The sequence below is a fragment of the Pleurodeles waltl genome, chromosome 2_1 (assembly GCF_031143425.1).
Source record: "Pleurodeles waltl isolate 20211129_DDA chromosome 2_1, aPleWal1.hap1.20221129, whole genome shotgun sequence".
Lineage (NCBI taxonomy): Eukaryota > Metazoa > Chordata > Amphibia > Caudata > Salamandridae > Pleurodeles > Pleurodeles waltl.
Genome location: NC_090438.1, coordinates 379,408,987 through 379,422,257, shown reverse-complemented (window position 1 = coordinate 379,422,257; position 13,271 = coordinate 379,408,987). Strand labels below are relative to the sequence as shown.

General features: G+C 45.5%; 1 protein-coding gene across 1 annotated transcript in view; it reads right to left on the bottom strand.

Moving 5' to 3' along the window:
- Positions 1-10,698: 10,698 nt before the first annotated feature.
- TSPAN6 (tetraspanin 6) overlaps positions 10,699-13,271 on the bottom strand; it is a 151,729-nt gene continuing 149,156 nt past the window's right edge. The window contains exon 8 of the mRNA XM_069212805.1: positions 10,699-11,984. The gene's annotated coding sequence lies outside the window, so the exon portion shown is untranslated. The remainder of the gene's footprint in view (positions 11,985-13,271) is intronic.

Genomic DNA, 13,271 nt, shown 5'->3' with positions numbered 1-13,271 from the left:
AGATGGGCCTAGGACCCATCAATGGTGGCAGCAACATAAATAGGGTCAGAGATTCTCCTGACATGTTGAAAATCCCCAAAGGGATTGTAACTAAATATGAAGATGGTGATGACATCACCAAATGGTTCACAGCTTTTGAGAGGGCTTGTGTAACCAGAAAAGTGAACAGATCTCACTGGGGTGCTCTCCTTTGGGAAATGTTCACAGGAAAGTGTAGGGATAGACTCCTCACACTCTCTGGACAAGATGCAGAATCTTATGACCTCATGAAGGGTACCCTGATTGAGGGCTTTGGATTCTCCACTGAGGAGTATAGGATTAGATTCAGGGGGGCTCAAAAATCCTCGAGCCAGACCTGGGTTGACTTTGTAGACTACTCAGTGAAAACACTAGATGGTTGGATTCAAGGCAGTGGTGTAAGTAATTATGATGGGCTGTACAATTTATTTGTGAAAGAACACCTATTAAGTAATTGTTTCAATGATAAACTGCATCAGCATCTGGTAGACCTAGGACCAATTTCTCCCCAAGAATTGGGAAAGAAGGCGGACCATTGGGTCAAGACAAGGGTGTCCAAGACTTCAACAGGGGGTGACCAAAAGAAAGGGGTCACAAAGACTCCCCAGGGGAAGGGTGATGAGACAACCAAAACTAAAAATAGTAAAGAGTCTTCTACAGGCCCCCAAAAACCTGCACAGGAGGGTGGGCCCAGAGCCTCTTCACAAAACAATGGGTACAAGGGTAAAAACTTTGATCCCAAAAAGGCCTGGTGTCATAGCTGTAAACAGCATGGACACCAAACTGGAGACAAGGTCTGTCCCAAGAAAGGTTCCACTCCAAACTCCCATCCAGGTAACACTGGTATGGCTAGTCTCCAAGTGGGATCAACAGTGTGCCCAGAGCAAATCAGGGTCCACACTGAAGCTACTCTAGTTTCTGAGGGTGGGGTGGATCTAGCCACACTAGCTGTCTGGCCGCCTAACATGCAAAAATACAGACAGCAACTCTTAATTAATGGGACTAGAATAGAGGGCCTGAGGGATACAGGTGCCAGTGTCACCATGGTGACAGAGAAACTGGTTTCCCCTGGCCAATACCTGACTGGAAAAACTTACACAGTCACCAACGCTGACAATCAGAGAAAAGTACATCCCATGGCAATGGTTACTTTAGAATGGGGAGGGGTCAATGGCCTGAAACCGGTGGTGGTCTCCTCAAATATCCCAGTGGACTGTCTGCTTGGAAATGACCTGGAGTCCTCAGCATGGGCTGAGGTAGAACTAAAAACCCATGCAGCAATGCTGGGTATCCCTGAACTGGTGTGTGTGAAAACAAGAGCACAGTGCAAGGCACAGGGTGAACAAGTAGAGCTGGAGTCTGGAAGAATGGCCCAGCCTACCAAGAGGAAAGGAAAGTCAGTTGGGAAACCAACTGCAACACAGCTAAAGAAAGGGAACCTCTCTTCTCAGGAAGAAGTTCTGCCCTCTGAGGGAACTGAGCCTTTGGAGCTTGAACCTTATCAGGTTGAGCTCTTAGGCCCAGGGGGACCCTCAAGGGAGGAGCTGTGTAAGGGACAAGAAACCTGTCCCTCTCTTGAAGGCCTTAGGCAGCAAGCTGCTGAAGAGTCCAAAGGCAAGAAAAATGGAACACATAGGGTCTATTGGGAAGATGGACTCCTGTACACTGAGGCCAGAGACCCCAAACCTGGTGCCACTAGGAGAGTGGTAGTGCCTCAGCTGTTCAGAGAGTTCATCCTAACATTGGCCCATGACATTCCCCTTGCTGGACATTTGGGACAAACCAAGACGTGGGAGAGGTTAGTCAACCACTTCTACTGGCCCAATATGTCCAACATGGTTAAGGAGTTTTGCCTCTCCTGCCCCACCTGTCAAGCCAGTGGTAAGACAGGTGGGCATCCAAAGGCCCCCCTCATTCCACTTCCAGTGGTGGGGGTTCCCTTTGAAAGAGTGGGTGTGGACATAGTTGGTCCACTAGAACCTCCCACAGCCTCAGGAAATATGTATATCCTGGTAGTAGTGGATCATGCTACCAGGTATCCTGAAGCTATTCCCCTTAGGTCGACTACTGCCCCTGCAGTAGCCAAGGCCCTCATTGGTATCTTTACCAGAGTGGGTTTCCCTAAGGAGGTGGTGTCTGACAGAGGTACCAACTTCATGTCAGCATACCTAAAGCACATGTGGAATGAGTGTGGAGTGACTTATAAATTCACTACACCCTACCATCCACAAACTAATGGCTTGGTTGAGAGATTCAACAAGACATTAAAAGGCATGATCATGGGGCTCCCAGAAAAACTCAAAAGGAGATGGGATGTCCTCTTGCCATGTCTGCTTTTCGCTTACAGAGAGGTGCCACAGAAGGGAGTAGGATTCTCACCCTTTGAACTTCTGTTTGGTCATCCTGTAAGGGGACCACTTGCCCTTGTTAAAGAAGGCTGGGAGAGACCTCTCCATGAGCCTAAACAGGACATAGTGGACTATGTACTTGGCCTTCGCTCTAGAATGGCAGAGTACATGGAAAAGGCAACCAAAAACCTTGAGGCCAGCCAACAGCTCCAGAAGTTTTGGTATGACCAAAAGGCTGCACTGGTTGAGTTCCAACCAGGGCAGAAAGTCTGGGTTCTGGAGCCTGTGGCTCCCAGGGCACTCCAGGACAAATGGAGTGGCCCTTACCCAGTGCTAGAAAGGAAGAGTCAGGTCACCTACTTGGTGGACCTGGGCACAAGCAGGAGCCCCAAGAGGGTGATCCATGTGAACCGCCTTAAGCTCTTCCATGACAGGGCTGATGTGAATCTGTTGATGGTAACAGATGAGGATCAGGAGGCAGAGAGTGAACCTCTCCCTGATCTTCCGTCATTAGACCCAAAAGATGGCTCAGTAGATGGAGTGATCTACTCAGATACACTCTCTGGCCAACAGCAAGCTGATTGTAGGAGAGTCCTACAACAGTTTCCTGAACTCTTCTCCTTAACCCCTGGTCAGACACACCTGTGTACCCATGATGTGGACACAGGAGACAGCATGCCTGTCAAAAACAAAATCTTTAGACAGTCTGACCATGTTAAGGAAAGCATCAAGGTGGAAGTCCACAAGATGCTGGAATTGGGAGTAATTGAGCGCTCTGACAGCCCCTGGGCTAGCCCAGTGGTCTTAGTCCCCAAACCTCACACCAAAGATGGAAAGAAAGAGATGAGGTTTTGTGTGGACTACAGAGGGCTCAATTCTGTCACCAAGACAGATGCTCATCCAATTCCAAGAGCTGATGAGCTCATAGACAAATTAGGTGCTGCCAAATTCTTAAGTACCTTTGACTTGACAGCAGGGTACTGGCAAATAAAAATGGCACCTGGAGCAAAAGAGAAAACAGCATTCTCCACACCTGATGGGCATTATCAGTTTACTGTTATGCCCTTTGGTTTAAAGAATGCCCCTGCCACCTTCCAAAGGTTGGTGAATCAAGTCCTTGCTGGCTTGGAGTCCTTTAGCACAGCTTATCTTGATGATATTGCTGTCTTTAGCTCCACCTGGCAGGATCACCTGGTCCACCTGAAGAAGGTTTTGAAGGCTCTGCAATCTGCAGGCCTCTCTATCAAGGCATCCAAATGCCAGATAGGGCAGGGAACTGTGGTTTACTTGGGCCACCTTGTAGGTGGAGGCCAAGTTCAGCCACTCCAACCCAAGATCCAGACTATTCTGGACTGGGTAGCTCCAAAAACCCAGACTCAAGTCAGGGCATTCCTTGGCTTGACTGGGTATTACAGGAGGTTTGTGAAGGGATATGGATCCATTGTGACAGCCCTCACTGAACTCACCTCCAAGAAAATGCCCAAGAAAGTGAACTGGACTGTGGAATGCCAACAGGCCTTTGACACCCTGAAACAAGCAATGTGCTCAGCACCAGTTCTAAAAGCTCCAGATTATTCTAAGCAGTTCATTGTGCAGACTGATGCCTCTGAACATGGGATAGGGGCAGTTTTGTCCCAAACAAATGATGATGGCCTTGACCAGCCTGTTGCTTTCATTAGCAGGAGGTTACTCCCCAGGGAGCAGCGGTGGAGTGCCATTGAGAGGGAGGCCTTTGCTGTGGTTTGGTCCCTGAAGAAGCTGAGACCATACCTCTTTGGGACTCACTTCCTAGTTCAAACTGACCACAGACCTCTCAAATGGCTGATGCAAATGAAAGGTGAAAATCCTAAACTGTTGAGGTGGTCCATCTCCCTACAGGGAATGGACTTTATAGTGGAACACAGACCTGGGACTGCCCATGCCAATGCAGATGGCCTTTCCAGGTTCTTCCACTTAGAAAATGAAGACTCTCTTGGGAAAGGTTAGTCTCATCCTGTTTCGTTTTGGGGGGGGGTTGTGTAAGGAAATGCCTCCTTGGCATGGTTGCCCCCTGACTTTTTGCCTTTGCTGATGCTATGTTTACAATTGAAAGTGTGCTGAGGCCTGCTAACCAGGCCCCAGCACCAGTGTTCTTTCCCTAACCTGTACTTTTGTATCCACAATTGGCAGACCCTGGCATCCAGATAAGTCCCTTGTAACTGGTACTTCTAGTACCAAGGGCCCTGATGCCAAGGAAGGTCTCTAAGGGCTGCAGCATGTCTTATGCCACCCTGGAGACCTCTCACTCAGCACAGACACACTGCTTGCCAGCTTGTGTGTGCTAGTGAGGACAAAACGAGTAAGTCGACATGGCACTCCCCTCAGGGTGCCATGCCAGCCTCTCACTGCCTATGCAGTATAGGTAAGACACCCCTCTAGCAGGCCTTACAGCCCTAAGGCAGGGTGCACTATACCATAGGTGAGGGTACCAGTGCATGAGCATGGTACCCCTACAGTGTCTAAACAAAACCTTAGACATTGTAAGTGCAGGGTAGCCATAAGAGTATATGGTCTGGGAGTCTGTCAAACACGAACTCCACAGCACCATAATGGCTACACTGAAAACTGGGAAGTTTGGTATCAAACTTCTCAGCACAATAAATGCACACTGATGCCAGTGTACATTTTATTGTAAAATACACCACAGAGGGCACCTTAGAGGTGCCCCCTGAAACTTAACCGACTGTCTGTGTAGGCTGACTAGTTCCAGCAGCCTGCCACACCAGAGACATGTTGCTGGCCCCATGGGGAGAGTGCCTTTGTCACTCTAAGGCCAGTAACAAAGCCTGCACTGGGTGGAGATGCTAACACCTCCCCCAGGCAGGAGCTGTAACACCTGGCGGTGAGCCTCAAAGGCTCACCCCTTTGTCACAGCCCAGCAGGGCACTCCAGCTTAGTGGAGTTGCCCGCCCCCTCCGGCCACGGCCCCCACTTTTGGCAGCAAGGCTGGAGGGAACAAAGAAAGCAACAAGGAGGAGTCACTGGCCAGTCAGGACAGCCCCTAAGGTGTCCTGAGCTGAGGTGACTCTGACTTTTAGAAATCCTCCATCTTGCAGATGGAGGATTCCCCCAATAGGGTTAGGATTGTGACCCCCTCCCCTTGGGAGGAGGCACAAAGAGGGTGTACCCACCCTCAGGGCTTGTAGCCATTGGCTACTAACCCCCCAGACCTAAACACGCCCTTAAATTTAGTATTTAAGGGCTACCCTGAACCCTAGAAAATTAGATTCCTGCAACTACAAGAAGAAGGACTGCCTAGCTGAAAACCCCTGCAGAGGAAGACCAGAAGACGACAACTGCCTTGGCTCCAGAAACTCACCGGCCTGTCTCCTGCCTTCCAAAGATCCTGCTCCAGCGACGCCTTCCAAAGGGACCAGCGACCTCGACATCCTCTGAGGACTGCCCCTGCTTCGAAAAGACAAGAAACTCCCGAGGACAGCGGACCTGCTCCAAGAAAGGCTGCAACTTTGTTTCCAGCAGCCTTGAAAGAACCCTGCAAGCTCCCCGCAAGAAGCGTGAGACTTGCAACACTGCACCCGGCGACCCCGACTCGGCTGGTGGAGATCCAACACCTCAGGAGGGACCCCAGGACTACTACCAAAACCTGTCCCCCCTGAGCCCCCACAGCGCCGCCTGCAGAGGGAATCCCGAGGCTTCCCCTGACCGCGACTCTTTGAATCCAAAGTCCCGACGCCTGGGAGAGACCCTGCACCCGCAGCCCCCAGGACCTGAAGGACCGGACTTTCACTGGAGAAGTGACCCCCAGGAGTCCCTCTCCCTTGCCCAAGTGGAGGTTTCCCCGAGGAATCCCCCCCTTGCCTGCCTGCAGCGCTGAAGAGATCCCGAGATCTCTCATAGACTAACATTGCGAACCCGACGCTTGTTTCTACACTGCACCCGGCCGCCCCCGTGCTGCTGAGGGTGAGATTTCTGTGTGGGCTTGTGTCCCCCCCGGTGCCCTACAAAACCCCTCTGGTCTGCCCTCCGAAGACGCGGGTACTTACCTGCAAGCAGACCGGAACCGGGGCACCCCCTTCTCTCCATTCTAGCCTATGTGTTTTGGGCACCACTTTGAACTCTGCACCTGACCGGCCCTGAGCTGCTGGTGTGGTGACTTTGGGGTTGCTCTGAACCCCCAACGGTGGGCTACCTTGGACCAAGAACTGAACCCTGTAAGTGTCCTACTTACCTGGTAAAACTAACAAAAACTTACCTCCCCCAGGAACTGTGAAAATTGCACTGTGTCCACTTTTAAAACAGCTATTTGTCAATAACTTGAAAAGTATACATGCAATTTTTATGATTTGAAGTTCCTAAAGTACTTACCTGCAATACCTTTCGAACAAGATATTACATGTTAAATTTGAACCTGTGGTTCTTAAAATAAACTAAGAAAAGATATTTTTCTATACAAAAACCTATTGGCTGGATTTGTCTCTGAGTGTGTGTACCTCATTTATTGTCTATGTGTATGTACAACAAATGCTTAACACTACTCCTTGGATAAGCCTACTGCTCGACCACACTACCACAAAATAGAGCATTAGTATTATCTCTTTTTACCACTATTTTACCTCTAAGGGGAACCCTTGGACTCTGTGCATGCTATTCCTTACTTTGAAATAGCACATACAGAGCCAACTTCCTACAACTACCCTCTGATAAGGCGAACTGCTCGACCCCACTACCACGAAAGAGAGCATTTGTATTATCTGCTTTAGCCTTTGGGGAACCCCTGGACACTATATCTCATTTTGATATAGTATATTCAGAGCTAGCTTTCTACAGGGAGCATCCCGTTTTTCTTTTTTTTTAAACCATCTTTATTGGAGTTTCCCATGTTGCAAACTCCCACCTCTTCTCACTGTTTCATACCCTCTTGGTCAACCTGCCACTGGAAGGCCCGAAGGGAATGCAGCTGGATCTCGGGGGTGTACTGGGACTTGTCCGGCATGAGCAGCAGGGCTCTGATAAAACTACAATCATCCATTTGTGGACAAGGGCAGCGCTGCACCATGTAAAAAGACCTCTTGTACTATCTGCCACGTGGGGAGCATCCCCTGGTAAGGAAACTGATAAGAGGTGTTAAGATGTCAATTCCCCTGGACCGGAGGTATTTGTCTCTTTGGGATGACAATTGAGTTCTCATACTCTTTTTGTCATGGCAAAGTAATAAATACTTGTCATCGAGGAGCTTTCTGGTACGTTAGTGATGTTGCTATGCCTGGCCTCCTGTCGCAGTTTCTGAAGTGAGAGCTCTGGATACTACAGGAAGAGTATTTACCCCAGAAGGGGGTTACTTTCCATAATCCAAAAGGACTAAGGCAGATTCTAGAGTAATCTCTTACCCCTTTTTAATGAACATCGTAAACTGTGTGGCGAGATGTATCAAAGCGTATGAAGCTATGACGGATGAGTTAAAATAGCCTGGAGAGAGACAGCATCTAATCTCTATAAAAGAAACCTTTTAAAGCAGTGTCTTCCCCAACTATTGCACACTGGGTACATGGGGGACTGATATCCGATTTTCGTTGCTCACTCAGAGACGTGCCATGGCTTCCACGGCTTCCAAGTTGGGTGTCTGTTTGGAGAACATCATTAATGTGGCGGTTTTATTCCAATGAGATTCCGTGGATTGGCTGTAATGAGATTCTGTGATTGATTGTAATGTTCATGTCGTTTTCTTTTTTGCCTATAGTACTTGGGAAAAGGAGTTTGCTATGTTGATTATGTGGCTGCTGTATTCAGGGAGTGCAGAATTATTAGGCAAATGAGTATTTTGACCACATCATCCTCTTTATGCATGTTGTCTTACTCCAAGCTGTATAGGCTCGAAAGCCTACTACCAATTAAGCATATTAGGTGATGTGCATCTCTGTAATGAGAAGGGGTGTGGTCTAATGACATCAACACCCTATATCAGGTGTGCATAATTATTAGGCAACTTCCTTTCCTTTGGCAAAATGGGTCAAAAGAAGGACTTGACAGGCTCAGAAAAGTCAAAAATAGTGAGATATCTTGCAGAGGGATGCAGCACTCTTAAAATTGCAAAGCTTCTGAAGCGTGATCATCGAACAATCAAGCGTTTCATTCAAAATAGTCAACAGGGTCGCAAGAAGCGTGTGGAAAAACCAAGGCGCAAAATAACTGCCCATGAACTGAGAAAAGTCAAGCGTGCAGCTGCCACGATGCCACTTGCCACCAGTTTGGCCATATTTCAGAGCTGCAACATCACTGGAGTGCCCAAAAGCACAAGGTGTGCAATACTCAGAGACATGGCCAAGGTAAGAAAGGCTGAAAGAGGACCACCACTGAACAAGACACACAAGCTGAAACGTCAAGACTGGGCCAAGAAATATCTCAAGACTGATTTTTCTAAGGTTTTATGGACTGATGAAATGAGAGTGAGTCTTGATGGGCCAGATGGATGGGCCCGTGGCTGGATTGGTAAAGGGCAGAGAGCTCCAGTCCGACTCAGACGCCAGCAAGGTGGAGGTGGAGTACTGGTTTGGGCTGGTATCATCAAAGATGAGCTTGTGGGGCCTTTTCGGGTTGAGGATGGAGTCAAGCTCAACTCCCAGTCCTACTGACAGTTCCTGGAAGACACCTTCTTCAAGCAGTGGTACAGGAAGAAGTCTGCATCCTTCAAGAAAAACATGATTTTCATGCAGGACAATGCTCCATCACACGCGTCCAAGTACTCCACAGCGTGGCTGGCAAGAAAGGGTATAAAAGAAGGAAATCTAATGACATGGCCTCCTTGTTCACCTGATCTGAACCCCATTGAGAACCTGTGGTCCATCATCAAATGTGAGATTTACAAGGAGGGAAAACAGTACACCTCTCTGAACAGTGTCTGGGAGGCTGTGGTTGCTGCTGCACGCAATGTTGATGGTGAACAGATCAAAACACTGACAGAATCCATGGATGGCAGGCTTTTGAGTGTCCTTGTAAAGAAAGGTGGCTATATTGGTCACTGATTTGTTTTTGTTTTGTTTTTGAATGTCAGAAATGTATATTTGTGAATGTTGAGATGTTATATTGGTTTCACTGGTAATAATAAATAATTGAAATGGGTATATATTTTTTTTTGTTAAGTTGCCTAATAATTATGCACAGTAATAGTCACCTGCACACACAGATATCCCCCTAACATAGCTAAAACTAAAAACAAACTAAAAACTACTTCCAAAAATATTCAGCTTTGATATTAATGAGTTTTTTGGGTTCATTGAGAACATGGTTGTTGTTCAATAATAAAATTAATCCTCAAAAATACAACTTGCCTAATAATTCTGCACTCCCTGTTATTGAAATAAAGCGAAGAGAGAAAAGTGTAAGCCTTGCCTCCGTGTCCTTACGGAACTGAAACTTTCCTTCCTGTTTGCTTAGTAATGTTATATTCTCAGGATTCCTATAGTATGAAGTCGGCTCATAATAAACATTTTAAGCAAAAGTGGGGCTCATTAATAACTATGCAGCGGAAACAGGAGAAGGTCCACAGGCTGCCCCAAACAAAAGGGAAAGGACATTGAAGGCTTAATGGAAGACCTGTACTGAAAGGTCGCTCCTGATAAGCAGCATGCATCAGTGTAAGCGCTAAACGTATTTACACTCCAAGGAAAATAAAGATAACTCAGGAGGTTGCACGGACATATTTATCAGAGACCAGGTGTCTAAAGTGGTGGCTTTGCAGATGAGGAAAAGTTTCAAGGGCCAAATGTGCTGCATCCCAAGACTCTGGGCTGGAACCTCCGGTATAAAATAGAGAGATCAAAGACAGGAGAGGGGGCTTTTGGAACGAGTTGCAAGTTCAAGCCTTAGTAAAGCACCCAGATTCTAGATTGGGTTGAAAATTCAAGCTTGAGCGAGTTAGCAAGCAAAGATGAGAGAAGAGTACACAATTTAATGCAACACAATTATTCTTGCACATGGATGAGGATCTACAAGTGCATGAACCATAAGAAGAGATTCGGGGCTGGTGGGTGAAATTCAATGTGTGGAAGTGTCATATAAAGAGCTTGGTTTGTTCTATGGGTTACCCTGGGCTTGCACTGGTCTGTCAGTAACAAAACATTTCATTAGTCCATGTGAAAAGCTTGTGTTAGCATATGTATATGAGATGTTTTCTCTTTAAAGAGATACTGTTTAGATGTACTTTAGTGATTGTTTAGTGGAACAAAAACATTATATTGTGTGGATTTCTGTAGAACAATCTGCAGAGAATATTATCCTTAGAGTCAAAGCTCCCACTTTTTGATCCATGTGCTGAGTGTAGGAATGAAACACATAATTTAGAAGAAAATATTAAAACTTTATTGTACTTCAAGAAATTACCGACTTTCAATTTAAGAACCAGGCAAAACATTAATCACATGTTGAAGCAGCACATAATACTGATAAACTCACATCAACACCCCTGGAGAAAGGGCTGGAAAAACGTAAGTCTTATTTCACATCTCTTGAATCTCAACTTCCTGATAACTACATCAAAAATATTTTTATAAACAACATGATAAAAAAAAAACATGTAAGGTACTCATAAATGATGTGAGGCTGCCACTGACATAGCTTTTATCCAGGAGCAGTCCTAATCATTGTTTAGAAATGTGATGATGGTACATCATGGCACACTTCACAAAGGCAGATTTTCGGTATTTGGTAAGAATGGTATTACGTCTAGCTTCACATAAATGCATTACAAGTATATCCTTGCCATACTGCCCTTTCTCCCAAAGCGCAGTCCTGCAGGAAAAAGGTTTCTTGACAACACGACAAGCACAACAATTATTTTTCCAATAACAAATGAATGCTTACTAAGCCAAATCATGTTCTGAAGCAATCAACTGACTGAGGATGTTGATTAAAATGAATTTATTAGGCGTCTGTGTATGTGGTGCGGTAACATAGCTCTAATTGAGCACAATTACCGTCCTAGAAGTACTGCTGGGGGTAACCGGTACTTGTAATGCAATTACATTGTGACCATTCTATGGGATATGGAAAGCCCGTGCAGCCGGTTTCAATTTACACATCCATATTTGTTTATATTTGCAATCAGAAAAAGTAGAATTATTACAAACTAAACTCAGGACTCTCCTCTCAAATGCATGAGTAGGAGGTTACACTAGTGTCAAGTTAAAGTCCTCGCCAGGTGCATGTAGTGTACACAACTTCATTTTAACCCCCTGATCTCCTAATAAACAATACCATAAATTAATTCATTGAGAAATAAGGGGCCAAACTAAACTGAGCCTGAAATCAGGCCTGTTGTGAGAAGGAATTCGGGCATAACTGACTGGAAAGAAGGACTAAAAGGTGAAATATTCAAGAAACAAGTTCCTGAAATGCTATCCAAATCTGTAGCGAACAAAGAAATACAAGTTAAAGTGTTATGGTTTGCAATCCTATCGCTGATGCAGCAAATACGTGTCCAATATGCTGCGGTTCGTCAAAGACACATTCCATGGCTACCAGGTCATGTCAAATAGAGAATCCATCAGTTCAAATTCAAGTGCAGGTTTTCTGAAGGTAACAATTCACTTCAATAGAAAACGATCAGTGGGTAAGAGAAAATCCCTAGAAGAAAAACAAGAATTTAATGAAAAAATGTATTTAGTAAAGCGAAAAAGGTTAAGTTCACATTTATGACTGGTCTTTAAACACTGAACATCAAACATAAATAGGCCTGTAGAAAAATGTTATTACGCATGCAAAATCTGCTGACTTTAACTTCAAGAAATTTGGTGAGTGCAAAATTCCACACAACCGTTTTCCACACGTTGGCTAGATGGAGCAAAAAACGGCTTGTGATACTTGTTGCACGAGAGATGTTCTTCTTGAAACAGTCCCCTTGCAAACATCTTCAATTACTTTAAAATGAGCGATTTCCTTACAACCAATTTTTCAGCAAGTTCCAGCAAAAAGCAGTTTTCAAAATGTCGCACACCTCTAAATGTTAGGACAGCAAGGGGCATAATACAAATAAATGCTTCAATATTAATGAAGTTATTGGTTTACAAACATGTTATGATGCAACACTGCCTAAAATCTTACACAACTCAAACCTTTTCACAACACTCAACAGAAGTAGCGCTTTAAAGGAACACGTAGCATGCATTACAGAACGAAGGTAACAAACGCACTACAATGCAAAAATGCACATCACAGAAACCGTTTGACACTGTAGTAAATTGAATGCTCTAGGCTCACCTCCAGTCTGCAGGACTGAAGATACCATTGATAAATGAAATACAACAAACCACCCTTTCTAGCATTCAGACAAGGTGTACGATATCAGAGTAGCAGAGAAAACTATGAAATGATATGCGTTTGAAAGTCAACATAACTGTTCCCTGGTTCCTTTGAGATGTGGTGTAGTCTTGGTCATAAATCCCTTATGTTACATACTTTTGTTGGGCATCTTGCCACATGTAGCTCAGTCAGATAGAAGCCAAAGCATCATATTCTGCTCATGCTTTCATCCAAGGACAGACTGGATGGTACAAAACATATTTTTATTATGACATGTATGTGCGATCTGCCTTGGCCTTGCGCCTTGATTTTTAAGTAGTATACTTGGCATCGATGTAGTGTGTAAATTAGGGTAATCAAGAGGGGGTGCATATTTGTACATGCCTGGTACTGTAAATCACAGGCTCGTTTCAGGTGTCTGTGTGACTGCTGCAATACAATATAGATTTAAGCCTATGAATGGCGTGCACGTTGGTGTCGTACATGCTTACTTTATACAGTAGTTTGTGTTTCAAAGGGTGCTCATGCGCTGCAATCACAGAAATGCAGCTTTGTCAGAGGACAAATGGAAGTAGAACCACCCTGCGTAAAAGGTGTGTGCATAAATCCCAG